This window comes from Macaca thibetana, chromosome 3, assembly GCF_024542745.1.
Source record: "Macaca thibetana thibetana isolate TM-01 chromosome 3, ASM2454274v1, whole genome shotgun sequence".
NCBI classification, from domain to species: domain Eukaryota; kingdom Metazoa; phylum Chordata; class Mammalia; order Primates; family Cercopithecidae; genus Macaca; species Macaca thibetana.
Genome location: NC_065580.1, coordinates 144,347,981 through 144,374,603, shown reverse-complemented (window position 1 = coordinate 144,374,603; position 26,623 = coordinate 144,347,981). Strand labels below are relative to the sequence as shown.

The following is a 26,623-nucleotide window of genomic DNA, read 5'->3' as shown; positions in this document are numbered from 1 at the left end:
TTCTTTCTATTTTTTTGTTCCCTTTAACCATCCCCACCCACTACCCATCCTCGTACTACCCTTCCCAGCCTGTGATAACTTTACGTCCTTCTACTCCCTATGCCCATAAGGTCAATTGTTTTGATATTTAGGTCCCACAAATAAGTGAGAACATTCAGTGTTTGTCTTGCTGTGCCTGGCTTATTTCACTTGACATAATAATCTCCAGTTCCATCCATGTTGTTGCAAATGACAGGATCTCAATCTTTTTCATGGCTGAGTAGTACTCCATTGTGTATACATAGCACATTTTCTTTATCCACACTGATCATTGATGGACACTTAGGTTGCTTCTAAATCTTGACTATCGTAAATAGCACTGCAATAAATACGGGAATGAAGACATCTCTTTGATATACTGATTTCCTTTCTTTTGGGTATATACCCAGCATTGAGATTACTGGATCTTATAGTAGTTCTACATTTAGTTTTTTGAGGAACCTCCAAACTGTTGTCCGTGCTGGTTGTACTAAGTTACATTTCTACTAACAGTGTCTGAAGGTTCCCTTTATCCACGTCCTCGCCAGCATTTGTTATTACCCGTCTTTGGATAGAAGCCATTTTAACTGTGGTCAGATGATATCTCTTTGCAGGTTTGATTTGCATTTCTCTGATGATCGATGATGCTGCATACCTTTTCTTAAACCTGTTGATCATTTGTATGCCTTCTTTTAAGAAATGTGTATTCAAATCTTTTGCCCATTTTTATTTTTTTATTTTTGTTTAGACAGAGTCTTGCTCTTTCGCCCAGGCTGGAGTGCAATGGCATGATATCGGCTCACTGGAACCTCCACCTCCCACTTTCAAGCGATCCTCCTGTCTCAGCCTCCTGAGTAGCTGGGATTACAGGTGTGTGCCACTACACCCGGCTAATTTTTGTATTTTTAATAGAGATGGGGTTTTGACATGTTGGCCAGGCTGGTCTAGAACTCCTGACCTCAAATGATCCGCCCACCTCAGCCTCCCAAAGTGCTGGGATTACAGGTGTGAGCCACCGCGCCCGGCCAAATTCTGGTTCTTATTACTCCACCGATATAGGAAGAGGAAGGCCCAACACTGTTGCTTAAGCAGCAGTAGTTAAGTAAGTAGAATTGCTGAATCATATAGTGAGGACCAAACTGTTTGTTCCAAAGTGGCCATAGCTTCTCCTGAGCAATAGTGTTTTTAAAATAATGCACTTTATATGATACTAGTATTATTTGCATTCCTGTGAAAACAGATAATTGCTGAAATGGGCCAGGCGCAGTGGCTCACACCTGTAATGCCGGCACTTCGGGAGGTTGAGGCGGGTGGATCACCTGAGGTCGGGAGTTCAAGACCAGCCTCGCCAACATGGTGAAACCCCGTCTCTACTAAAAATACAAAAATTAGCAGGGTGTAGTGATGCATGCCTGTAATCCCAGCTACTCGGGAGGCTGAGGCCGGAGAATTGCATGAACCCGGGAGGTGGAGGTTCCAGTGAGCTGAGATTGTACCACTGCACTCCAGCCTGGGTGACAGAGCGAGACTCCATCTTAAAAAAAAAAAAAAAGAATGTCCCCCAATCAGCAGTAAAATTTTGTAATTTTATTCAATCTAGATCTGTGAGTACCTGTCTTTTAAATAGTCTGAATGATGAGATGGGCCTGGTGCGATTGTTTGTGTTTGGGGCTGGACTGGCCACTTTCTTTCTAGGACATCATCTTGAGAGAATGACTGACTGACAAACTGGGATAATTCAGATTTGGGACTTCGCAGACACTTTCTCAAAATTGAACAAACTGAAACTATCACTTCAAGGAAAATAACTGTGTAATGATAACGTTTGAGCTTTCAAGAGAAGATTAGAATTTTAGAAAATTTATATCCACCACTGGGAGCTTCGCAGTCTCCCATTACTGGAAAACGTTTCTGATATGATGGGTGGTGATAGTAATGAACATGATTTTCTGATATTTGATGAAATGCGTCAACATTTGAAAAAGCTGCTGTGATCTTGTGATATAATAAGAAATGTGTATTTTGGTCTTTACTCCAGGCCAGAGCTCCTAAAACACGTGTAATTTCCTAAGTGGTAAGAGCAATAGGATCATCTTTCATCATAAATTTGGTTTTTGTCCCAGGCTCTTGCAGTGGCTCCAGGGAGGACCGGGTGTGGTGGCTCATGCCTGTAATCCCAGCACTTTGGAAGGCTGAAGCTAGTGAATTACCTGAGGTCAGGAGTTCAAGACTATCCTGGCCAACATGGCGAAACCCTGTCTCTACTAAAAATACAAAAAGTAGGCCGGGCGTGGTGGCTCAAGCCTGTAATCCCAGCACTTTGGGAGGCCGAGATGGGCGGATCACGAGGTCAGGAGATCGAGACCATCTTGGCTAACTCGGTGAAACCCCGTCTCTACTAAAAAATACAAAAAAACTAGCCGGGCGAGGTGGCTGGCGCCTGTAGTCCCAGCTACTTGGGAGGCTGAGGCAGGAGAATGGCGTGAATCTGGGAGGCGGAGCTTGCAGTGAGCTGAGATCCAGCCACTGCACCCCAGCCTGGGCGACAGAGCGAGACTCCGTCTCAAAAAAATAAAAAAAAAAATACAAAAAGTAGCCGGGTGTGGTGGCGTTCACCTGTAATCCCAGCTACTCGGGAGGCTGAGGCAGGAGAATTGTTTTAACCCAGGAGGCAGAGGCTGCAGTGAGCCGAGACTGTGTTACAGATTGGGCCACAGAGCAAGACTGTCTCAAAAAAAAAGAAAAAAGAAAAAAAGCAATAGCGCCAGGGAGATGCAGGTGAAATGAGTTTCTTTTGTTATTCATAACAAGCCCCTTTCAACCACACTTGAGGTTATGCTGATTGCCAGGGGACCCAACCATGTCATTAGAGGGCTGGAGGTTGGGCTAATCACAAATGCCCCAATGATTTAACCAATCATGCCCAGGAAATGAAGCCACCATAGGAAAAAAAAAATCGGGGGAATGGGATTCAGAGAACTTCCTGAGTTGGTGAACGTGCCAAGGTGCTGGGGGGCGGGGGGCGTGTACCCAGACGTTGCCGTGAGCTATGATGGGGCCACCGCACTCCAGCCTGGGTGACAGAGCGAGACCCTCTCTCTACAAAAAATAGAAGAAGGCATGTAATCTCAGCACCTTGGGAGGCCAAAGCGGGAGGATTGCTTGAAGCGAGGAGTTCAAGAACAACCTTGCCAACATAGTGAGACCCCCATCTCTATTAATATAAATAAATAAAAGTTAAAATAAAAACTGTAAGAAATTGGCCAGGCACAGTGGCTCATGACTATAATCCAGCACTTTGGGAGGGAGAGGTGGGTGGATCACCTGAGGTCAGGAGTTGGAGACCAGCCTGGCCAACATGGTGAAACCTCGTCTCTACTAAAAATAAAATTTAAAAAATAGGCCGGGCGCCATGACTCACGCCTGTAATCCCAGCACTTTGGGAGGCTGAGGCAGGCGGATCATAAGGTCAGGAGATCGAGGCCGTCCTGGCCAACATGGTGAAATCCTGTCTCTACTAAAAATATGAATAATTAGCTGGGTGTGGCGGAATGTGCCTGTAGTCCCATCCACTTGGGAAACTGAGGCAGGAGAATCGCTTGAACTCTGGGAGGCAGAGGTTGCAGTGAGCCAAGGTTGTGCCACTGCACTCCAGCCTGGACAACAGAATGAGACTTTGTCTCAAAAAATAAATAAATAAATAAATATAAATAAAAATAAAATAAATAACCGGGCATGGTGGAGTGCGCCTGTAATCCCAGCTATTTGGAAGGCTGAGGCAGGAGAATCACTTGAACCCAGGAGGTGGAGGTTGCAGTGACTGCACCACTGCACTCCAGCCCGGGTGACAGAGTGAGACTCCATCTAAAAAAATAAATACATAAAAATTTAAAAAATAAAAATTAGCCAATCTGGGTGCAGTGGCTCACATCTGTAATCCCAACACTTTGAGAGGCCAAAGCGGGTGGATCCCTTGAGGCCGGGAATTCGAGACTAGCCTGGTCAACATGGCAAAACTCCGTCTCTAGTAAAAAATACAAAAATTAAGGCCGGGCACGGTGGCTCACGCCTGTAATCCCAGCACTTTGGGAGGCTGAGGCGGGCGGATTACAAGGTCAGGAGATCAAGAACATCGCGGCTAACACAGTGAAACCCTGTCTTTACTAAAAATACAAAAAATTAGCCGGGCATGGTGTCGGGCACCTGTAGTCCCAGCTGCTTGGGAGGCTGAGGCAGGAGAATGGTGTGAACCCGGGAGGCGGAGCCAGCCCAGGTGACAGAGCAAGACTCCATCTCAAAAAAAAAAAAAAAAAAAAAAAAAATTAGCTGGGTATTGTGGCACATGACTGTAGTCCCAACTACTCTGTAGGCTGAGGCAGGAGAATTGCTTGAACCCTGGAGGCGGAGGTTGCGGTGAGCTGAGATGGCATCAGTGCACTCCAGCCACACAGCGAGACCCTGACTGTAAGGAAAAAAATTCTGGGTCCAGCTGACACGTATGTATCAGCACTAGCTGGAGCAGAAGTTCACAACTGCACAGTGGGCCGGGCGTGGTGGCTCATGCCTGTAATCCTAGCACTTTGGGAGGCTGAGGTCAGGAGTTCGAGACCAGCCTGACCAACATGGTGAAACCCCGTCTTTACTGAAAATAAAAAATTAGCTGGGTGTGGTAGCGCATGCCTGTAATCCCAGCTACTTGGGAAGCTGAGGCAGGAGAATCGCTTGGACCCAGGAGGCGGAGGCTGAGGTGAGCCGAGATCGTGCCATTGCACTCCAGCCTTGGCAACAAGAGTGAAACTCCGTCTCAAAAAAAAAAAAAAAAAAAAGAATTGCACAGTGGGCTGGACCATGAGGATGGTAAAAGAGTCTTCTGCCAGGTTCCTAGAGTGGACTCAGCTGTGCAAACAGAGACATGGGCAGTAGGTTGTTACAATAAGAACCTCCCTCCCCCATCATGCCTTCCCTGTATCTATGCAATTTACAATGTGACTTTGGCATGCCTCCCAAAAGCGGTGGGGTCTGTATCTTCCTTCCCATTGAATCTGGGCTTGCCTTGTGACTTGCTTTACCAGTGGAATGCAGCAGAAGGAATGCTGAACTACTTCCGGGGCTCGGGTTTGGTTTGGTTTTGTTGAGGCAGGGTCTCACTCTGTCGCCAAGGCTGCAGTGCAGTGGGGTGATCTTGGCTCACTGCAGCCTTGACTTCCTGGTCTCAAGTGATGGTCTAACCTCAGCCCCTCAAGTAGCTGGGACTACATGCTTGTGCCACCACTCCTAGCTGTTTTTGATTTTATTATTTTATTTTTTTTTAGACGAAGTCTCACTCTATCCCCAGGCTGGAGTGCAGTTTCATGATCTTGGCTCACTGCAACCTCTGCCTCCTGGGTTCAAGTGGTTCTCCTGCCTTGGCCTCCTGAGTAACTGGGATTACAGGTGTGTGGCACCACTCCCGGCTAGTTTTTTGTATTTTTGGTATAGACAGAGTTTCACCATGTTGGCCAGGCTGGTCTTAAACTCCCGACCTCAGGTGATCTGCCTGCCTCGGCCTCCCAAAGTGCTGGGATTACAGGTGTGAGCCACCTCGCCTGGCCAGAGAAACTGATACTCTTTTGTAATAGTGTTTGGCCCCAATATTCTTTGGAATCTGAAGTTTGCTATTGAATGAGAAAGCGGGAAGGAGTTCCATGTATTCAGGCTTCTATGTTGTTTTTCTAGGCAGGGTTGGGCCAGGTTAGTTGGTTCCAGGTGATCCTCTGTGGTGCTGTTTGGCCCTAGTGCTCTTTGGAGTCTGGGGAGGTTTGACCTTTAAAAATCCAACTGCTGGCTGGCCGGGCGCTGTGGCTCACACCTGTAATTCCAGCTAATCGGGAGGCTGAGGCACGAGAGTTGCTTAAACCTGGGAGGCGGAGGTTGCAGTGAGCTGAGATCACTCTACTGCACTCCAATCTGGAAGGCAGAGCAAGACCCTGTCTCAAAAAAAAAAAAAAAAAAGAGAGAGATTATAAATTCGAGTTGCAGAGTTACAGAGGTACTGTTTCTTTCTTTCTTTTTTTTTTTTTTTTTTTTTTTTTTTTTTTTTTGCTCTTTGTAGCCTCTGCCTCCCAGGTTCAAGTGATTCTCCTGCCTCAGCCTCCCGAGTAGCTGGAACTACAGACGCCCGTCACCACACCTGGCTAATTTTTATTTTTATTATTATTATTTTTTTGAGACGAAATCTTGCTCTGTTGCCAGGCTGGAGTGCAGTGGCATGATCTTGGCTCACTGCAACCTCCACCTCCCGAGTTCAAGCAGTTCTCCTGCCTCAGCCTCCTGAGTAGCTGGGACTACAGGTGCACGCCGCCACGCCCAGCTAATTTTTGTATTTTTAGTAGAGACGGGGTTTCACCGTGTTGACCAGGCTGGTCTTGAACTCCTGACCTCAAGTGATTCACCCACCTTGGCCTCCCAAAGTGCTGGGATTACAGGTGTGAGCCACCATGCCCAGCCTGGAGAAGCATTGTTCCAATGAAGGTAAATGACATGGAGGTCCAGGTTCCCTATTTATGTAACTTATTTTGCCCTCTGGACAGAGGCTTTATGTAGAATATGCTATCTCCATTGCATAATGGATTGCTGCTTTGCTCATTCAACATTATGATTTGATGGTTCTGGTAACGCACAGCTGCAGTCTGGTTGTCTCTTGATGCCCCATGGTCAAGTGCTTAGTCTCTTCCAGGACCCTGTGGCATGCAAAGAGCTGCATTTTTTTTTTTTTTTTTTTTTTTTTTTTTTTGAGACGGAGTCTCACTCTGTCGCCCAGGATGGAGTGTGGTGGCGCGATCTTGGCTCACTGCAAACTCCCTCTCCTGGGTTCATGCCATTCTCCTGCCTCAGCTTCCCAAGTAGCTGGGCCTACAGGCACCCACCACCACATCCGGCTATTTTTTTGTATTTTTAGTAGAGATGGGGTTTCACCGTGTTAGCCAGGATGGTCTCGATTTCCTGACCTCGTGATCCGCCCACCTCGGCCTCCCAAAGTGCTAGGATTACAGGTATGAGCCACCGCGCGACCGGCCAAAGAGCTGCATTTTGAATCATAAATGTGCTAAAAAATGGGGCTTTGTTCTATAATCCTCAGCATCTCCACTGTGGCAACAGCCTTTCTTTTCTTTCTTTCTTTCTTTATTTTTTTTTTTTTGAGACGGAGTCTCGCTCTGTCGCCCAGGCTGGAGTGCAGTGGCCGGATCTCAGCTCACTGCAAGCTCCGCCTCCCGGGTTTACACCATTCTCCTGCCTCAGCCTCCTGAGTAGCTGGGACTACAGGCGCCCGCCACCTCGCCTTAACAGCCTTTCTTTTCTTTCTTTCCCTCTCCTTTCCTCCCTTCTCGTACCCCCGCTCCCTCCCTTCCACCATCCCTCCCTCCCTTCCATCCTCCCTCCCTCCCTCCCTTCCTTCCATCCTCCCTCCCTCCCTCCCTCCCTTCCTTCCATCCTTCCATCCTTCCTTCCCTCCCTGCCTTCCTGCCTTGCTGTCTTCCCGTCTTCCCTCATTCCTCCCCTCCTTCCTCTTTTCTCTCTTTCTTTCTTTCCAGACAGGGCCTCACTCTGACTCCTAGGCTGGAGTGTGGTGGTAAAATCACGGCTCACTGCAGCCTCCACTTCCTGGACTTAGGTGATCCTCCCACCTCAGCCTCCTGAGTAGCTGGGACTGCAGGCATGTGCCACCACACCCAGCTAATTTTTTGTATTCTTTGTAGAGAAAGGATTTCCCTATGTTGCCCAGGCAGGTCTTGAACTCCTGGGCTCAAACTGCCCTCTCATCTCAGCCTCCCAACGTGCTGGATTACAGGCTGAGCCACCATGCCCAGAGTTGCAGCTTTTCTATTAGTGCTCGCCAGAGACTCCACGTACCATTGTTATCTCTAGCACCGTGGCATCTTCCGTTGGTATATGTGGCACCGTGGGATATACCACATAATGTGGCTTTAGGCAGCGGGGCCATCTGGAGCACACCAGAACCTGCTGCAGAGCTCTGTCTCAATCAAGGGAACACCAAAAAATGCTATCCTAGGCTGGGAGCGGTGGTTCATGCCTCTAATCCCAGCACTTTGGGAGGCCGAGGTGGGTGGATCACCTGAGGTCAGAGGTAGACCAGCCTGGCCAACATGGTGAAACCCCTGTCTCTACTAAAAATGCAAACAATTAGCTGGGCATGGTGGTATGCACCCAGCTACTCTGGAGGCTGAGGCAGGAGAATCGCTTGAACCTGGGAGGCAGAGGCTACAGTGAGCCGAGATCACACCACTGTACTCCAGCCTGGGCGACAGTGCAAGACTCTGTCTCAAAAAACAAAAACAAAATCAAATGCCATCTGGAGCCAGGCATGGTGGCTTACACCTCTAATCCTTGCACTTTGGAAGGCCAAGGCTGATGGATTGCTTGAGGCCAGGATTTCAAGGCCAGCCTGGCCAATATAGCAAGACCCTGTCTCTATTTTTTTAAAAAACATACTGCTGACCTAGAAGTCTAAAAGAAAAATGTTTTTTAAAAAAACACCATAAATAAATAAATAAATAAATAGATAAATACAACTGGCCTACTGTGGTGGCTCACGCTTGTAATCCCAGCACTTTGGGAGGCCAATGTGGGCAGATCATTTGACGTCAGGAGTTTGAGACCTGCTTGGCCAACATGGTGAAACCCCCATCTCTACTAAAAATACAAAAATTACTCGAGCGTGGTGGTGGGTACCTGTAATCCCAGCTACTCTGGAGGCTGAGGCAGAAGAATCCCTTGAACCTGGGAGGTGGAGGTTACAGTGAGCCAAGATTACACCATTGTACTCTAGCCTGGTGACAGTGAGGCTCTGTCTCAAAAAAAAAAAAATGTCTTGCGAGAACAGGGAAAGGAGACTGGCTTGGGGTTTTTATGGTGGTTGGTGGGTGTGACTGGGTGAGGGTTTGTGCGCTCAGGGGCTTGTGTGGTTTAAACCTCCCATTGGTGGCAAAGGAGGGAGCACTGAGGCTTCTTATCAACTTCCCCAGGTGTCAGTCACAGGGGAAGAGGGAAAATGATACTTAAAAGCCTTCAGCACTATGTAAGATTTGGCCAGGCGTGGTGGCCTACACCTGGAATCCCAGCATTTTGGGAGGCTGTGGCAGTTTGGGAGTTTGAGACCAGCCTGGCTAACATTGTGAAACCCCATCTCTACTAAAAATTCAAAAATTAGCCGGCGTGTTGATGCATGCCTGTAATCCCAGCTATTCGGGAGGCTGAGACAGGACAATTGCTTGAACTTGGGAGGTGGAGGTTGTAGTGAGCTGAGATCACACCACTGTACTCCAGCCTGGGTGACAGAACTAGACTCCATCTCAAAAAAAAAAAAAAAAGATTCTTCAGTCTCTTTTGATCTTCCTGTGCCCGCTTTATGGTTCCTGGAGCTGCTCATGTTCAGATTTGCCATGAGCGTTGCTCCCCTACATCTGAAGATGCAAAGATCTCTCTCCTTCCTTGTCACCTAATCCTGCTGGCTCTCTCAGGCTCATCTGCAGGAGACCCCACTCAAAAGTAGGGTCTGGCTGGCCATGGTGCCTCATGCCTGTAATCCCAGCACTTTGGGAGGCTGAGGCAGGTGGATTACCTGAGGTCAGGAGTTCAAGAACAGCCTGGCCAACATGATGAAACCCCGTCTCTACTAAAAAATACAAAAATTAGCCCGGCGTGGTGGCGGGCGCCTATAACCCCATCTACTCGGGAGGCTGAGGCAGGAGAATAGCTTGAACCTGGGGGTTGGAGGTTGCAGTGAGTCAAGATCATGCCACTGCACTCCAGTCTGGGTGAAAAAGTGAACTCCATCTCAAAAAAAAAAAAAAAAAAAAAGTGGAGTCTTGGTCAGAAGATATGTTTGCATGATTTCCATGAGGAATGCAGGTGCCCTGTCCCTTTCTTCCTAATGCTCACTGCGTCTTTTTTTTTTTTTTAATAGATTTTACTTTTTTAGGCCAGTTTTAGATTCATAGCAACATTGAGCAGAAGGTACAGAGAGTTCTCATATGTTCCCTGTCCCTGCTAATAGCCTCTCCCATTATCATCTTCCACCAAAGTGGTACATTTGTTACAATTAGGGAACCTATACTGACACATCACTTTAACCCAAAGTCCACAGTGTGCATTAGGGTCTGTCTTGGTGGTGTGCATGTCACGGGTTTGGAACGATGTGTCATAACATGCATCCACTGTTATAACTGTCTCAGAGGAGTCCGCCTGCCTGAAAAATCCTCCGTGCTCTGCCTCTTCAGTCCTTCCCTTCAGTCCCTGGCAACCTTTTGTTTCCAGTCCCTGGCAACGGTTCCTTTTACTGTTTCCATAGTTTGGCCTTTTCTGCATGTAGTATAGTAGGAATCATATAGCATAGAGGCTTTTCATTTTTTTTTTCCTTGAGACAGGGTCTCGCTCTGTCACCCAGGCTGGAGAGCAGTGGCACCGTCATAGCTCACTGCAGACCTAACATCCTGGGCTCAATTGATCCTCCCACCTCAACCTTCTGAGTAGCTGGGACTATGGGTATGTGTCACCATGCCTGGCCAAGTATTCTGGATTTTTTTTTTTTTTTTTTTTTTTTTTTTTTTTTGAGACGGAGTCTCACTCTGTCGCCCAGGCTGGAGTGCAGTGGCTGGATCTTGGCTCACTGCAAGCTCCGCCTCCCGGGTTTACGCCATTCTCCTGCCTCAGCCTCCGGAGTAGCTGGGACTACAGGCGCCCGCCACCTCGCCCGGCTAGTTTTTTTTGTATTTGTTAGTAGAGACGGGGTTTCACCATGTTAGCCAGGATGGTCTCGATCTCCTGACCTCGTGATCCACCCGCCTCGGCCTCCCGAAGTGCTGGGATTACAGGCCTGAGCCACCGTGCCCGGCCTTTTTTTTTTTTTTTGAGATGAAGTCTCACTCTTATCCCCCAGGCTGGAGTGCAATGGCGCGATCTCGGCTCACTGCAACCTCCGCCTCCTGGGTTCAAGTGATTCTTCTGCCTCAGCCTCTCGAGTAGTGGGATTACAGGCGCCTGCCACCACGCCCAGCTAATTTTTGTGTGTTTAGTAGAGATGGGGTTTCACCATATTGGCCAGGCTGGTCTCGAACTCCTGACCTCAGGTGATCCATCTGCCTCAGCCTCCCAAAGTGCTGAGATTACAGGCGTGAGCCACGTGCCCTGCCGTGTTCTGGATTTTTGTCATCCTGATAGGTTTGTAGTGGTATCTCATTATTTTAATTTGCGTTTTCCCAGTGACATATGATATGAAGCATCTTTTCATCTGCCTATTTGCCACCTGTGTATCTTCTTTGGAAAGATGTCTCTTAAGGTCTTTGGCCCATTTAAAACTCAGGTTGTTTTCCTATTGTTGAGTTTTAAGAGTTCTTTGTATATTTTGGTTAATAGTCCTTCTTTATCAGCTATATCTTTAGCAAATATTTTCTCCCAGTCTGTGGCTTGTCTTTTCATTCTCTTGACAACATCTTTCAGAGAGAAGAAATTTTTGAATTCAATGAAGTCCAACTTATCAATTGTTTTTTTTTTTTTTTTTTTTTGAGATGGAGTTTCACTCTTGTTGCCCAGGCTAGAGTGCAATGGCACGATCTCAGCTCACCGCAACCTCCACCTCCCACGTTCAAGCGATTCTCCTGCCTCAGCCTCCCAAGTAGCTGGGATTACAAGCATGTGCCACCACACCCGGCTAATTTTGTATTTTTAGTAGAGATGGGGTTTCTCCATATTGGTCAGGCTGGTCTCGAACTCCCAACCTCAGGTTATCTGCCCACCTCAGCATCCCAAAGTGCTGGGATGATAGGCATGAGCCACCACGCCCGGCCCAATTCTTTCTTTCATGAATCCTACCTTTGGCGTTGTATCTAAAAAGTCATTGTCAAATCTGAAGTTACCTAGATTTTCTCCTATGTTACCTTCTAAAATTTTTATGGGTTTGATTTACATTTAGGTCTCTGATCCATCTGAATTAATTCTGTGAAGTGTGTAAGGTCAGAATCTGGATTCAGTTTTTTGCATGTGGATGTCCAATTGTTCAGCAACATCTGTTAAAAAGACCATCTTTGTCTTTGCTCGCTGTATTGCCTTTGCTCTTTCGTCAAAGATCACTTGACTCTATTTATGTGGGTCTGTTTCTGAGATCTCTATTCTATTCAATTGATCTTTTTCTTTTTTTTTTTTTTAAGAGACAGTGTTTCAGCATGTTGTCCAGGGTGGTCTCATTCTACTGACCTTAAGTGAACCACCTGCCTTGGCCTCCCAAAGTGCTGGGATTACAGGTGTGAGACACCATACCTGGCCCATTGATCTATTTATCTATTTTTTCACTAATATCACACTGTCCTGATTACCGTAGCTTCATAGTAAGTCTTGAAGTACCATAGTACTTTATCAATGTCTCTGTGCAATTCCACCACTGTTTTTTTTCTTTTTTTTTTTTGAGACGGAATTTTGCTCTTGTCGCTTAGGCTGGAGTGCAATGGCGCAATCTCAGCTCACTGCAACTTCCGCCTCCCTGGTTGAAGCAATTCTCCTGCCTCCGCCTCCTGAGTAGCTGGGATTACAGGTGCCTGCCACCACGCCTGGATAATTTTTGTATTTTTAGTAGAGACAGGGTTTCACCACGTTAGCCAGGCTGGTCTTGAACTCCTGCCCTCTGGTGATCCACCTGCCTCGGCCTCCCAAAGTGCTGGGATTCCAGGCATGAGCCACCGCGCCTGGACTAGTTCTACCACTTTTAACTTCGTGTATTTTGATGCTTTTGTTAGTTGCATATACATTAAGGATTAATTATGTGTTTTTGGAGAATTGACTCCTTTATCATTCTGTAATGTCCCTCTTTTTTTTTTTTTTTTTTGGACACAGGGTCTCATTCTGTCACCCAGGCTGGAGTACAGTGGTGTGATCACGACTCACTGAAGTCTGGAGCTCCCAGGCTCAAGTGATACTCCCGTTTTGGTCTCCTAAGTAGCTGGGACTACAGGTATTCACCACCGTGACCAGCTGATATATATATTTATATTTATTTATTTATTGTAGAGTCAGGGTCTTGCTATGTTGCCCAGGTTGATCACAAACTCCTGGGCTCAAGCAATCCCCCCACTACCTTGGTCTCCTAAAGTGCTGGGATTATTGATGTGAGTGACAACACCTGGCTGTAATGCCCCTCTTAAGCTCTGATAACTTTCTTGGCTTTGAAGTCTTTCTTGTTTGGTATTATCTTGGTTTAGCTTTCTCCATGTATTTATTTATTTAGAGACGGCATCCCGTTCTGTCACCCAGGCTGGAGTGTAGTGGTCCCATCTTGGCTCGCTGCAACCTCTGCCTCCCGGGTTCAAATGATTCTCCTGCCTCAGCCTCCTGAGTATCTGGGACCACAGGCACACACCGCCATGCCCGACTAATTTTTGTATTTTTTCAGTAGTGACGGGGGTTTCACCATATTGGCCAGGCTGGTCTCGAACTCCCGACCTCAGGTGATCTGCCCGCCTTGGCCTCCCAAAGTGCCGAGATTACAGGCGTGAGCCACCACACCTGGCTGACTTTTTTAAAAAACACCTTCTACAAAGCTTCTGGATAGTTTTTGCATTTTATTATGCCTTGTAATTTTTTCCCTGATAACTGGACATAATTTATCGGTAAAAGGTGCTGCTATAAATAGACCTGGGGGAAAGTGGTGGGAAGTGTGGTGGGAGGAGAAGCCTCTGTAATAGTCCTCTGAGCAGATCTGAATCTTTGTTTTAAATTATTATTATTTTTTTAAAGATGAGGTCTCACTATATTGCCCAGGCCGCTCTTCAACTCTTGAGCTTAAGCAATCCTCCCACCTCAACCTTCCAAAGTACAGGGATTCTGGGCATGAGCCTTTGTGCCTGGCCAGATTTTTTTTTTTTTGAGACGGAGTCTCGCTTTGTCACCCAGGCTGGTGTGCAGTGTTGCGATCTCAGCTCACTGCAAGCTCCTCCTCCCGGGTTCACGCCGTTCTCCTGCCTCAGCCTCCTGAGTAACTGGGACTACAGGAACCTGCCAGCATGCCCGGCTAATTTTTTTGTGTTTTTAGTAGAGACGGGGTTTCACCTTGTTAGCCAGGATGGTCTGGATCTCCTGACCTTGTGATCCGCCTGCCTCGGCCTCCCAAAGTGCTGGGATTACAGGCGTGAGCCACTGTGCCTGGCTGTGCCTGGCCAGATCTTAGTCTTTCAGTGAGCCTGTGCCTCTGGAATGGACTTTGTAAGTGCTTATTAACACCCCCAACTCACCCGCTTAGGCGGGACAGGATGGGTCCCGGGGCTGGGGTTGGGTTTTCCTTTTCTCCAGGTGGACGGCTGGGGCCAGCTGGAGTTGGGGATTTTCCTTCCCCCAGGTCAGGTAGGCGCTGATGAAGCCCCCCAGGTTGGGCTGTGGTTAAGTAGTTTCTCCTGAGGGTTGACCTTGTTAAGAACAGAAAGCTGCGCTTGTCTCTTTTTCCCTCCCCTTGCTGGAGGCACGAGGGGATTTTTCTCTAATATTCACTCTGAGAACCTGGTTGAGCCCCTGAAGGTAAAACTCACAAGAGCACAGGGCGCCCTGTCTCGGTCCTCTCGGTTTTTTTTTTTTTTTTGAGACGGGGTTTCGCTCTTGTCGCCCAGGCTGGAGTGCAGTGGTGCGATCTCTGCTCTCTGCAAGCTCCGCCTCCCACGTTCACGCCATTCTCCTGCCTCAGCCTCCCGAGTAGCTGGGATTACAGGCGCCCGCCACCACGCCTGGTTAATTTTTTGTATTTTTAGTAGAGATGGGGTTTCACCGTGTTAGCCAGGATGGTCTCGAACTCCTGACCTCGTGATCCGCCCGCCTTGGCCTCCCCAAGCGCTGGGTTTACAGTCGTGAGCCACCGCGCCTGGCCCTGCTGGGAGTTTCTATGTCTCGGGCTTCTTCAGCAGGTACAGCAATTCAGCTCCTCAGCCGCTCTGCTCTTCCCACCCCTCTTCACTGGGCCCCATGTGGGGCTTCTGCCCGTGGGTTTCTACTCAGGTAAGTTGTAATTCTCTGTATCCTCCTGTCTCTCCAATTTTGCGGCTGGGAGTTTGCCCTGTGACTGACCTCCGCGGACAGATCTCAGAGGAGTTGTTGACGTTTCAGTTTGTTCAACTATTTACTTGTGAACTCAGCGAGGTGACTTCCAAGATCCTTCTGTGCCAAACTGCAAGTCCTGTCTGGCTGTTTGTAGGCACTTGGTCCACCCGTATGTGAAACTGTAGGTTTGTGGGGATTTGACAAGGCATGGTGGATTTCTCCCCCATGATCCTTGATAGTTTTGGTCGGTTCTTGATGGAAGTGGGGATATTTAAATGAGCCTGTCAAATATGTTCCTGTAACACGAAGATGTAGTTTTTTCAGGGCCAGGTATGGTGGCTCCAGCCTGTAATCCAGCACTTCGAAAGGCTGAGGCAGGAGGATCAGTTGAGGCCAGGAGCTTGAGACTAGCCTGGGCAACATGGCAAATCCAGTCTCTCTTTTTTTTTTTTTTGAGATGGAGTCTTGCTCTGTTGCCCAGGCTGGAGTGCACTGACGTGATTTTGGCTCACTGCAACCTCCGCCTCCCGAGTTCAAGCTATTCTCCGGTCTCAGGCTCTGAAGTACCTGGGATTACAGGCGTCCACCACCATGCCCAGCTAAGTTTTGTATATATGTATGTATGTGTGTGTGTGTGTGTGTGTGTGTGTATATATATATATATATATATATTTTTTTTTTTTTTTTATTGAGATGGAGTCTTGCTCTGTCACCCAAGCTGGAGTGCAGTGGCCGGATCTCAGCTCACTGCAACCTCCACCACCTGGGTTCAAGCGATTCTTGTGCCTCAACCTCCTGAGTAGCCAGGACTACAGGCACGTGCCACCATGCCCAGCTAATTTTTTTGTATTTTTAGTAGAGACAAGGTTTCACTGCGTTGGCCAGGCTGGTCTTGAACTCCTGACCTCAGGTAATCCTCCTGCCCCGACCTCCCAAAGTACTGAGATTATAGGCATGAGCTAGCACGCCTGGCCCCCCGTCTATTTTTTTAAGATTTTGTTTTGTTTTGTTTTTGAGACAAGGTCTCACTCGCCCAGGCTGGAGTGCAGTGGCTCAGTTAAGACTCACTATAGCTTTGACCTCCCGGGCTCAGATTATCCTCCCATCTCAGCCTCCTGGGTATCTGGGAGTGCAGGCATGTGCCACCATGCCTGGCTAATTTTTTGTAGAGACAGGGTTTCACCATGTTGCCCCAGGTGGGTCTCAAACTTCTGGGCTCAAGTGATCCTCCTGCCTCGGCCTCCCAAAGTGCTGGGATTACACGCATCAGCCTCCGCTCCTGGCCCCCATTCATCTTTGAAGCACAGCCTCCAATGCCCCCTGCTCTGTTGATCTCAGCTTGAAGCATGTTCCCAAGGAGGCTACTGAGATATCCCCTGTTCCCGAGTTCATGGTTTTGAATTAGACCACGATGCATCCAAAAGGTAGAGCCGGTATCAGGATGAGGTACCGAACCTCCCCACATCCCATGTTTACATTTCATATTGTTGCCCTCTGCCCTGGAGAACTTCCTTGAGGCCAGGAGTTGGTGTCAGGAGGCTGCAGACAACATATTTCCCTTTTTTTTTTTTTTTTGAGATGGAGTCTCGCTCTGTCGCCCAGGCTAGAGTGCAGTGGTGCAATCTCGGCTCACTGCAAGCTCTGCCTCCCGGGTTCTAGCGATTCTCCTGCCTCAGCCTCCCGAGTAGCTGGGACTCCAGGCACCCGCCACCACACCCGGCTATTTTTCTGTATTTTTAATAGAGACGGGGTTTCACTGCATTAGGCAGGATTGTTTTGGTCTCCTGACCTCGTGATCCTCCTGTCTCAGCCTCCCAAAGTGCTGGGATTACAGGCGTGAGTCACCGCGCCTGGCAGATATTTCCCCTTTACAGCCCCCAGCTGATAAAAGAGGAAGTCGTTTTTGCACGCCGACCTCAGAGGCAGAGAATGGTGCAATCTCACGAAGACACGTTAAATAAATGAGGAATTCTTGCCACAGCTCTGTGGTCTCTGATATCAACATCTCTACGTTCATCCCTGGCCAACTCTCTCTTCCTCCATCAATCAAAAAATTATTTTTTATTCCTAATGACATAGGACAAAGCCTCTGATTAAATCAGCCAAAAGCCCAGCAGCCCAAGTGGATATTCCCTGCTATCTTGTTGGTATCAAAGTTCCATTGTATTTCCAAGCAACAACAAAAAATAGGTACAAGGCTATGAAAGCTATCTGAATGGTAAAAGACTTTTTTTGTTTGTTTGTTTCTGTTGGGTTTCGTTTTAATCTAAGAGGTTGGACTCAGTGCTGTTGCCACTTGGCTCCAAAGCACCGTAATTCTGAGATTCTCTGTTGCTATAGGGATGAGATGATATGATTCAAATGCACCACATGTTCTGTTGCTAAGGTAATTACAGGCATCCTCACCCTTTCCATCAGGGCTGGCTTTGCCATGGATGAACTGAGCATGAGGTCTCGGGTACAGACAGAGAAGGAAAAATAAGCTTCGTGTGGGAAGTTTTAGAGGAAGTTTGCCATTTATTTTCTTTTTCTTTTTCTTTTTTTTTTTTTTTTTTTTGAGATGGAGTCTCACTCTGTTGTCCAGACTGGAGTACAATGATGTGATCTCAGCTCACTGCAACCTCTGGCTCCTGGGTTCAAGTGATTTTCCTGCCTCAGTCTTCCAAGTAGCTGGGATTACAGGCATGTGCCACCACAACCAGCTATTTTTTTTTTTTTTTCACCATCTTGGCCAGTGCTCGAACTCCTGACCTCAGGTGATCCACCTGCCTCAGCCTCCCAAAGTGCTGGGATTATGGGTGTGAACCATTGCACCAGCCAGAGGAAGTTTTTAAAAAAGAAAAAAACGTATACTTGCTGTTGCTGCTTGACCTGGGTGACCACACGGTGACAGCCAGCAAAGTGGACAGCATGATGACTTGTGTCTTCAGGGAAGTGGCCAGTGACGGCTGTTTCACAGGGACCTGACGGTCTGATGGACGGATGGCTTGCCCAGAGCCACTGGCTGGCAGAGAGACCCAGAAAATGTGGGTGCTCCGGGAAGTATCAGAACCTTTCACATTTCCAGACCAAGGGGGAAGGGGATTGAGTAAAAAGAGACATGAAGGAACTTTCTGGGAGCATGGACACTTCTGCATCCTGATTGGATTTCAGTTACATGGGTGTCTAAACCCATTAAACTGCATACTTAGGCTCCATGTGTTCGCAGACAATGTAATTTCATCAATAAAAGCAATCCTTCAGCCCTTTTAGGATGAGAAGGGAGGTGAGGGATGGGCGATGAGGATAGAAGTGGGAATGTGATGATCCTCCCGCCTCAGCTTCCCAGTGTGCTAGGATTACAGGCGTGAGCCACCATGCTCGGCCTGTTTACTGATTATTTTAAGACAGTCTGACTCTGTTGCACAGGCTGGAGTGCGGTGGTGTAATCATAGCTCACTGCAGTCTTGAACTCATGGTTTGGAGGAGGTTTGCTCAAGCAATCCTCCCCGCTCAGCCTCCCAAGTAGCTGGGACAACAGGCACACATCACCATGCCTGGCTAATTTTTAAATTTTTTGTAGAGATGGGATGTCGCTATGTTGCACAGGCTGGTCTGGAACTCCTGGCCTCAAGTGATCCTCCCACCTCAGCCTCCCAAAGTGCTGGGATTGCAGGCCTGAGCCACAGCGCCCCACCAAGAGTGGAGTGTTAAATTACGATTGTCTCCCCTCTTATTAACAGTTTCAGTTACCCGAGGTCAACTGCAGTCCAAAAGTACTAACTGGAGAAAAGAGTTAGTATTTTTGCTTCAGACTAGGCAGAGAGAGAGCAGCCCTCTCCTGTCTCTGGACGAGCCTGTTTCACATGCTAGAGAGCTGGCTTAGCATTTGCTACAGTGTGCGTTTCCTGCTTGTTGGGGGCAGGGCATGAAGCTTGGGCTTGGGTTTCATATACATGACCCTACAGGGGCCTCTGAGGATGTCAGTGCCAGCTTCACCCTCCTTTCCCCTCAGTCCAGGCCGTCTGAGTTTCTTGTCCTCCTTCCTTCCAGGACTGGGACACAGTGTCCAGAGGGCACAGCATTGGAGTAGGAGTTTGGGAAGCAGATTTCTCATCCCTACCTGATATGGTTAGGGTTTGGGTCCCCACCCAGAATCTCATCTTGAATTGTAATCCCATAATCCCCAAGTGTCAAGGTGGGGTAATCGGATCATGGGGGCAGTTTCCCCCATTCTGCTCCCGTGATTGTGAGTCTTGAGGTATCTGATGGTTTTATAAGCACTGGCATTTCCCCTGCTTGCGCTCACTCTATCCAGCCTCCTGAGAAGAAGGTGCCTGCTTCTCCTTTGCCTTTTGCCATGATAGTAATTTTCCTGAGGCCTTCCCAGCAATGTGGAACTGTGAGTCAATTAAACCTCTTTCTTTCATAAATTGCCCAGTCTCTGGTTTATTTCTTTTTTTTTTTTTTTAATTTTGTTTGTTTGTTTTTGAGTCCGAGTCTCACTCTGTTGCCCAGGCTGGAATGCAGTGGTATGATCTCAACTCACTGCAACCTCCGCCTCCTGGGTTCAAGTGATTCTCCTGCCTCAGCCTCTGGAGTAGCTGGCATTACAGGTACCCGCCACTATGCCTGGCTAATTTTTGTATTTGTAGTAGAGATAGGGTTTTACCATGTTAGCCAGGCTGGTCTTGAACTCCCGACCTCAGGTGATTTGCCTGACTTGGCCTCCCAAAGTGCTGGGATTATAGCCGTGAGCCACTGTGTATTTTCTTTTCTTTCTTTCTTTTTTTTTTTTTTTGAGATGGAGTCTTGCTCTGTCACCCAGGCTGGAGTGCAGTGGCGCGATCTCGGCTCACTGCAAGCTCTGACTCACGGGTTCACACCATTCTCCTGCCTCAGCCTCCCGAGTAGCTGGGACTACAGGCACCCACCACCACACCTGGCTAATTTTTTGTATTTTTAGTAGAGATGGGGATTCACTGTGTTAGCCAGGACGGTCTTGATCTCCTGACTTCGTGATCCACCTGCCTCGGCCTCCCACAGTGCTGAGATTACAGGCGTGAGCCAGCACACCCGGCCTTTGGGTATTTTTTTTTTTTTTTTTTTGAGACGGAGTCTCACTCTGTCGCCCAGGCTGGAGTGCAGTGGCCGATCTCGGCTCACTGCAAGCTCCGCCTCCCGGGTTTAGGCCATTCTCCTGCCTCAGCCTCCCGAGTAGCTGGGACTACAGGCGCCCGCCACCTCGCCCGGCTAGTTTTTTGTATTTTTTAATAGAGACGGGGTTTCACCGTGTTAGCCAGGATGGTCTCGATCTCCTGACCTCGTGATCCGCCCGTCTCGGCCTCCCAAAGTGCTGGGATTACAGGCTTGAGCCACCGCGCCCGGCCGGGTATGTCTTTATAGCAGCGTGAGAACGGACTAATACACTACCTGGTCACTAACTTACTGAACATTGACTAAACAATCTGGGCTACAGTTTCCGCAGGAGCAGAACAGGGTTAGTTGCTGTCAGGGCTACCACGAGGGGACAAAGCTCACTGGAGGTGTCCTGTATACAAATGTGAAATAGGTGTTCTGCAGAGGAGACAGGAGGCTGCCTTATGATGTAAACAAACAAACAAACAAAAGGCTAGGGGGGTGGTTGTTGGTGAAAAAATATTGGCAGCCACCAGGCAGAAGCCTCCATGGCTTCTATTTTTGGGGAATGAAGAAATTCATCTTGGTGGCTCACACCTGCAGTCCCAGCACTTCAGGAGTCTGAGGCAGGAGGATTGCTTGAAGCCCGGAGTACAAGACCAGCCTGGGCAACAGAGTGAAACCCTGTCTCTACAAAAAGATACACAAATTAGCCAGGCATGGTGGTGTGTGCCTATAGTCCCAGCTACTTGGTAGGCTGAGGTGGGAGGATCTCTTGAGTCCAGAAAGTCGAGGCTGCAGTGAGCTTTGACCGTGCCACTGTACTCCAGCGTGAGCAACAGAGTGAGACCCTGCCTCTAAAAAGTGAAAAGGAAAACATTGTAAGATAAAAATGTATTATTTATCTGTAATATATAATATGTATTATAGGCCCAGCACGATGGCTCACGCCAGTAATCCCAGCACTTTGGGAGGCTGAGGTACACAGATCACTCGAGGTCAGGAGTTCAAGACCAGCCTGGCCAACATGGTGAAACCCCTTCTCTACTAAAAATACAAAAAAATGGCCAGGCACAGTGGCTCACACCTGTAATCCCAGTACTTTGGGAGTCCGAGGCGGGCAGATCACCAGGTCAAGAGATTGAGACGGTCCCGGCCAACATGGTGAAACCTCATCTCTACTAAAAATACAAAAATTAGCTGGGTGTGGTGGCGGGCCCCTGTAGTCCCAGCTACTCGGGAGTCTGAGGCAGGAGAATCGCTAGAACCTGGGAGACAGAGGTTGAAATGAGCCAAGATCACGGCACTGCACTCCAGCCTGAGCGACAGAGCAAGACTCTGTCTCAAAAAAAACAAAAAAACTTAGCCAGGTATGGTGACACATGTCTATAATCCTAGTTACTTGGGAGACTGAAGTGGGGAGATCACTTGAACCTGGGAGACAGAGGCTGCCCTGAGCCCAGATTGCCACACTGCACTCTAGCCTGGGTGACAGAGCGAGACTGTCTCAAAAAAAAGTGGCCGAGCACAGTGGCTCACACCTGTAGTCCCAGCACTTTGGGAGGCTGAGGCGGGCAGATCATGAGGTCAGGAGATCAAGACCATCCTGGCTAACACAGTGAAACCACGTTTCTACTAAAAATACAAAAAATTAGCCGGGCGTGGTGGCGGGTGCCTGTAGTCTCAGCTACTCAGGAGGCTGAGGCAGGAAAATGGTGTGAATCCAGGAGGCAGAGCTTGCAGTGAGCCGAGATCGTGCCACTGCACTCCAGCCTGGGCGACAGAGCAAGACTGTCTCAAAAAAAAAAAGAAAGATTTGTCTGTTACATATTATATATGATATAAAATATACGTTTATAAACTATATGATATAAAAATCTTTATAAAAACATTTTATATATTTATATTTTATATGATATATAATATACAAACCATATTATATAAAATATATTTTGTAATTTATATAGTTTTGTATTTATATATTTTTATATTACATATAAATATATGCAATGTATTACATATAAATAACATATTTCATATTACATATGCATATATATAATATATATGTATATATTTTTGAGACAGTGTCTTACTCTGTCACCCAGGCTGGAGTGTAATGGCGCGATCTCAGCTCGCTGCAGCCTCCACCTCCTGGTTGAATCAATTCCCCTGCCTCAGCCTCCTGAGTAGCTGGGATTACAGGTACCCGCCACCACACCCAGCTAATTTTTGTATTTTTAGTAGAGACAGGGGTTTCACCATGTTGGCTGGGCTGGTCTCGAACTCCTGACCTCAGGTGATCCACCCACCTTGGTCTCCCAAAGTGCTGAGATTACAGGTGTGAGCCACCACGCTTGACCTATTTTATATTCATATTTTATGTATCCATATTTTTATATTTTACATACAAATATATATTTTTATATTACACAAATATATGTATTCATTATATCTATATAAAATATCAAACCATGGAGACAATGTTAAGCATCTTCCCAGTACATGGCCCCTGATAAAATGCCATTTTTCCTATCGCTATTTTTGTCGCAGCGGAGACTGGGAAACAGGATGGCACAGAAGACCTGGGATGAGCCAGTGCAGTTAACAAGGGGAAGCACATGAATTGGAAAGTTCAGTGAGCTCTTGTTTAGATAATAGGATCCATACATCACCAGTGATATGTTCCTTCATTCTCTTGTGATCCATGGATTCCTTCTCCCTCTCTTCCTTTCCTCCCTCCCTCTCTCTGCATTTGATTTGTAGAAAAAAGTGCAGAATTTCTTACACCCTGGATTTTGCAGGTTGTCTCATTGTGGTATCATTTGACATATTTTTCTGCTGCCCTTGTGTGTCCTGTAATTTCTTAATTAGATCAAGAGGCGTAGATTCAAGTTCTTCTTTTTTTTTTCCAGGATTACTCATAGGTGATATCTTGTACAGCCATATAGATGGACAAGATATCTGGTTTTCTTTTTTTTTTTTTTTTTAAAAGATGTCAGCAGTCATTGGTGATCATTACCTAAGGGTGTTTTTGTCTGTCTGTTTGTTTTTGAGATGGAGTCTCGCTCTGTCTCCCAGGCTGGAGTGCAGTGGCACAATCTCTGCTCACTGCAGCCTCTGCCTCCCAGGTTCAAGTGATTCTCCTGCCTCGGCCTCCCCAGTAGGTGGGACCAACGATATTAATAATCATATTACATGTGAATGTCTTAGTATGATTTTATATGATTGCATAGTAACAGGATGATACTTTATGTTTACATCGATTTATTACAACATAGGTTTATTCTGCTTTTCAAGGAAATGGAAAAAATGAACTTCTATAAGCGCAGCAATATATATACATATATATATTTTTTTTTGTTTTTTTGAGGCAGAGTCTCACTCTATGGAATGCAGTGGTGTGATCTTGACTCACTCTAACCTCCGCCTCCTGGGTTCAAGCAATTCTCCTGCCTCAGCCTCCCGAGTAGCTGGGACAACAGGCATGCACCACCATGTCCAGCTAACTTTTGTATTTTTATTATTTATTATTACTTTTCTTTGAGATGGAGTCTTGCTCTGTCACCCAGGCTGCAGTGCAGTGGCACAGTCTTGACTCACTGCGCAACCTCTGCCTCCCAGGTTCAAGCAGTTCACCTGTCTCGGCCTCCTGAATAGGTAGGGCTAGAGGCGTCCACCACCAGACTTGGCTTATTTTTCTATTTTTTTTGGTAGAAACAGGGTTTCACCTGTTGGCCAGGCTGGTTTTGAACTCTTGACCTCAGGTGAGGTCTGCCTCAGCCTCCCAAAGTGTTGGGATTACAGGCGTGAGCCACCGTGCCCAGCCAATAAGCAGGGCAATTAGAGTCCCTTGTCTCCAGCCCTATGCAGCATATCCAGGCAGCTCTTACTGCTTATTATTTATTTTCCCATCCCTAGAACAGCAAAGGTTTATCCTCTGGTGAAATGGAGAAAATGAATACATTAACTTCAACACCATGCATAGTTTAACGCAGGTGGGAGGGAACTCGTGGTTAATATCACTCGTCTGTATCACTTCTTCCGCTGGCATTCCCTGCATCCTATCTTTTCCCTGTGGTAGAGACCTCTGGTTATTTCTCATTATCTGTTCTTTCCTTCTAATGCAACAGAGCCTTCAATTTTTAGCTAGGGAACGTTGCCTTCCCAGAATGAAGACTCCATTTTCCAGCCTTCTTTGTAGATGGAGGTGGCCGTGTGACTGAGATCTGTTCAATGGGATATGAGCAGAAGTGACTTGTGCCTTTTCCGAATCAAGCTCTTAAAAGAAAGGGCATTCGGGCTGGGCACGGTGGCTCATGCCTGTAATCCCAGCACTTTGTGAAGCTAAGGTGGGCAGATCACTTGAGGTCAGGAGTTCGAGTCCACCCTGGCCAACATGGTGAAACCCTGTTTCTGCTAAAAACACAAAAATCAGCCAGGCATGGTGGCGGGCACTTGTAATCCCAGCTACTTGGGAGGCTGAGGCAGGAGAATTGCTTGACCTCAGGAGGAGGGGGTTGCAGTGAGTTGAGATCCCACCACTGCACTCCAGCCTGGGCAACAGAGCGAGACTCTATCTCAAAAAACAAACAAACAAAAGTTGGGGTAGGGGGCATCCTATCCCCTTCCTTTTCCCGTCTTGCTGCTGGCTGAAATACAGATGTGGCCATCTTCAACCATATCTGCTCTAGGGATGGTAGAGCAGTTTGTTTGTTTGTTTGTTTTTGAGACAGTGTCTTGCTCTGTTGCCCAGACTGGAGTGCAGTGACATGATCATGGCTCATTGTAGTGCTTTGACCTCCTAGGCTCAAGCAATCCTCCCATCTCAGCCTCCCGAGTAGCTGGGAGTACAGGTGCATGTCACCATGGCTGGCTAATTTAAAAAAAAAAAAAAATTTTTTTTTTTTTTTTTTTTTTTTTGAGATGGAATCTCGCTCTGTCGCCCAGGCTCGAGTGCAGTGGCACAATCTCGGCCTACTGCAAGCTCTGCCTCCCGGATTCACGCCTTTCTTCTGCCTCAGCCTCCCGAGTAGCTGGGACTACAGGCGCCTGCCAGCACGTCTGGCTAATTTTTTGTATTTTTATTAGAGACGGGGTTTCACCGTGTTAGCCAGGATGGTCTTGATCTCCTGACCTCATGATCCGCCCGCCTCGGCTTCCCAAAGTGCTGGGATTACAGGCGTGAGGAAAAAAAATGTTTTTTAGAGATGATGTCTTACCATGTTTCCCAGGCTGGTCTTCAGCTGGGCTCAACTGATGCTCCCACCGTAGCCTCCCAAAGTGCTGGGATTACAGGTGTGAACCACCAAGCCTAGCTAGAGCACTAATTTAGGAGTCTAGTTTTCTGACTCCTTCGGAGCCACATGGGTTTTTTTCATGAGAAATAATCATTGGCGATTTTTCTTTTTTTTTGAGGTAGTCTCACTCTGTTGCCCAGGCTGGGAATTAGTGGCATGATCTTGGCTCACTGCAACTTCCACCTTCTGGGTTCGAGCAATCCTCCTGCCTCAGCCTCCCAAATAGCTAGGACTACAGGTGTGCACCTGGCAATTTTTTTTTGTTTGTTTTTGTTTCTTTGAGATGAGTCTCACTCTGTGGTCAGGCTGGAGTGCAATGGCGCGACCTTGGCTCACTACAACCTCTGCCTCCCAGGTTCAAGCAATCCTCCTGCCTCAGCCTCCCGAGTAGCTGGGACTACAGGTGCGCACCACCACACCCAGCTAATTTTTGCATTTTTAGTAGAGTCGGGGTTTCACCATGTTGGCCAGGATGGTCTTGATCTCTTGACCTCATGGTCTGCCTGCCTCGGCCTCCCAAAGTGCTGGGATTACAGGCGTGAGCCACCACTCCCGGCCAATTTTTGTATTTTTTAGTAGATACAGGGTTTCACCATGTTGCCAGGGTGGTCTTGAACTCCTGGTCTCAAGTGATCCACCCACCTCAGCCTTCCAAAATGCTGGGATTACAGATATGAGCCACCATGTTCGGCTTTATCAGTAATTTTTAGGGCCCTTTTATTGTGGGGACTCTTGACAGCAGGTTTATCCATGTCCTAGATAATAGAGCTGCGTACGTTTCCAGCTCTCGTTCTGTAATTCGAATTGGAATGTTCCCTTTCCCATTCATTTTATAGGAGTTTTCATGTTATCTTGATATTAGAAGATGATAGCTGTGAGAGTTTTATTGTCTCTTACTAGGGAAGAGAGAAAAAAATAAAATTAATAAACAAAGATTTTATCTTTGGAAAAATAAACTAGTGATAGACAAATCTCTGGTGACGCTAATCAATATTAAAGAGAAACAAATTGTTGGAAAACTCTCTAAAAATAGATCTAGGAATTTAATTTGTTGTTGTTGTTGTTACTGTTTCATAGCAACCATGAATTTATTGGGAAGGAAAACTTTTTCTTTTTTTCTT

The 26,623-nt window shown here is 47.2% G+C and overlaps 1 protein-coding gene across 22 annotated transcripts in view; it reads right to left on the bottom strand.

The window, feature by feature from the left end:
• The window catches only part of ACTB (actin beta), a 468,316-nt gene that overhangs the window by 271,687 nt on the left and 170,006 nt on the right, over positions 1 to 26,623 (bottom strand). The window contains exon 1 of one of the 22 annotated variants that reach the window (XM_050784107.1): positions 13,133 to 13,136. The exons of the other annotated variants lie outside the window; for them this stretch is intronic. The gene's annotated coding sequence lies outside the window, so the exon portion shown is untranslated. Of the gene's footprint in view, positions 1 to 13,132; positions 13,137 to 26,623 lie in introns of those variants that run through there. 22 annotated transcript variants of the gene reach the window in all.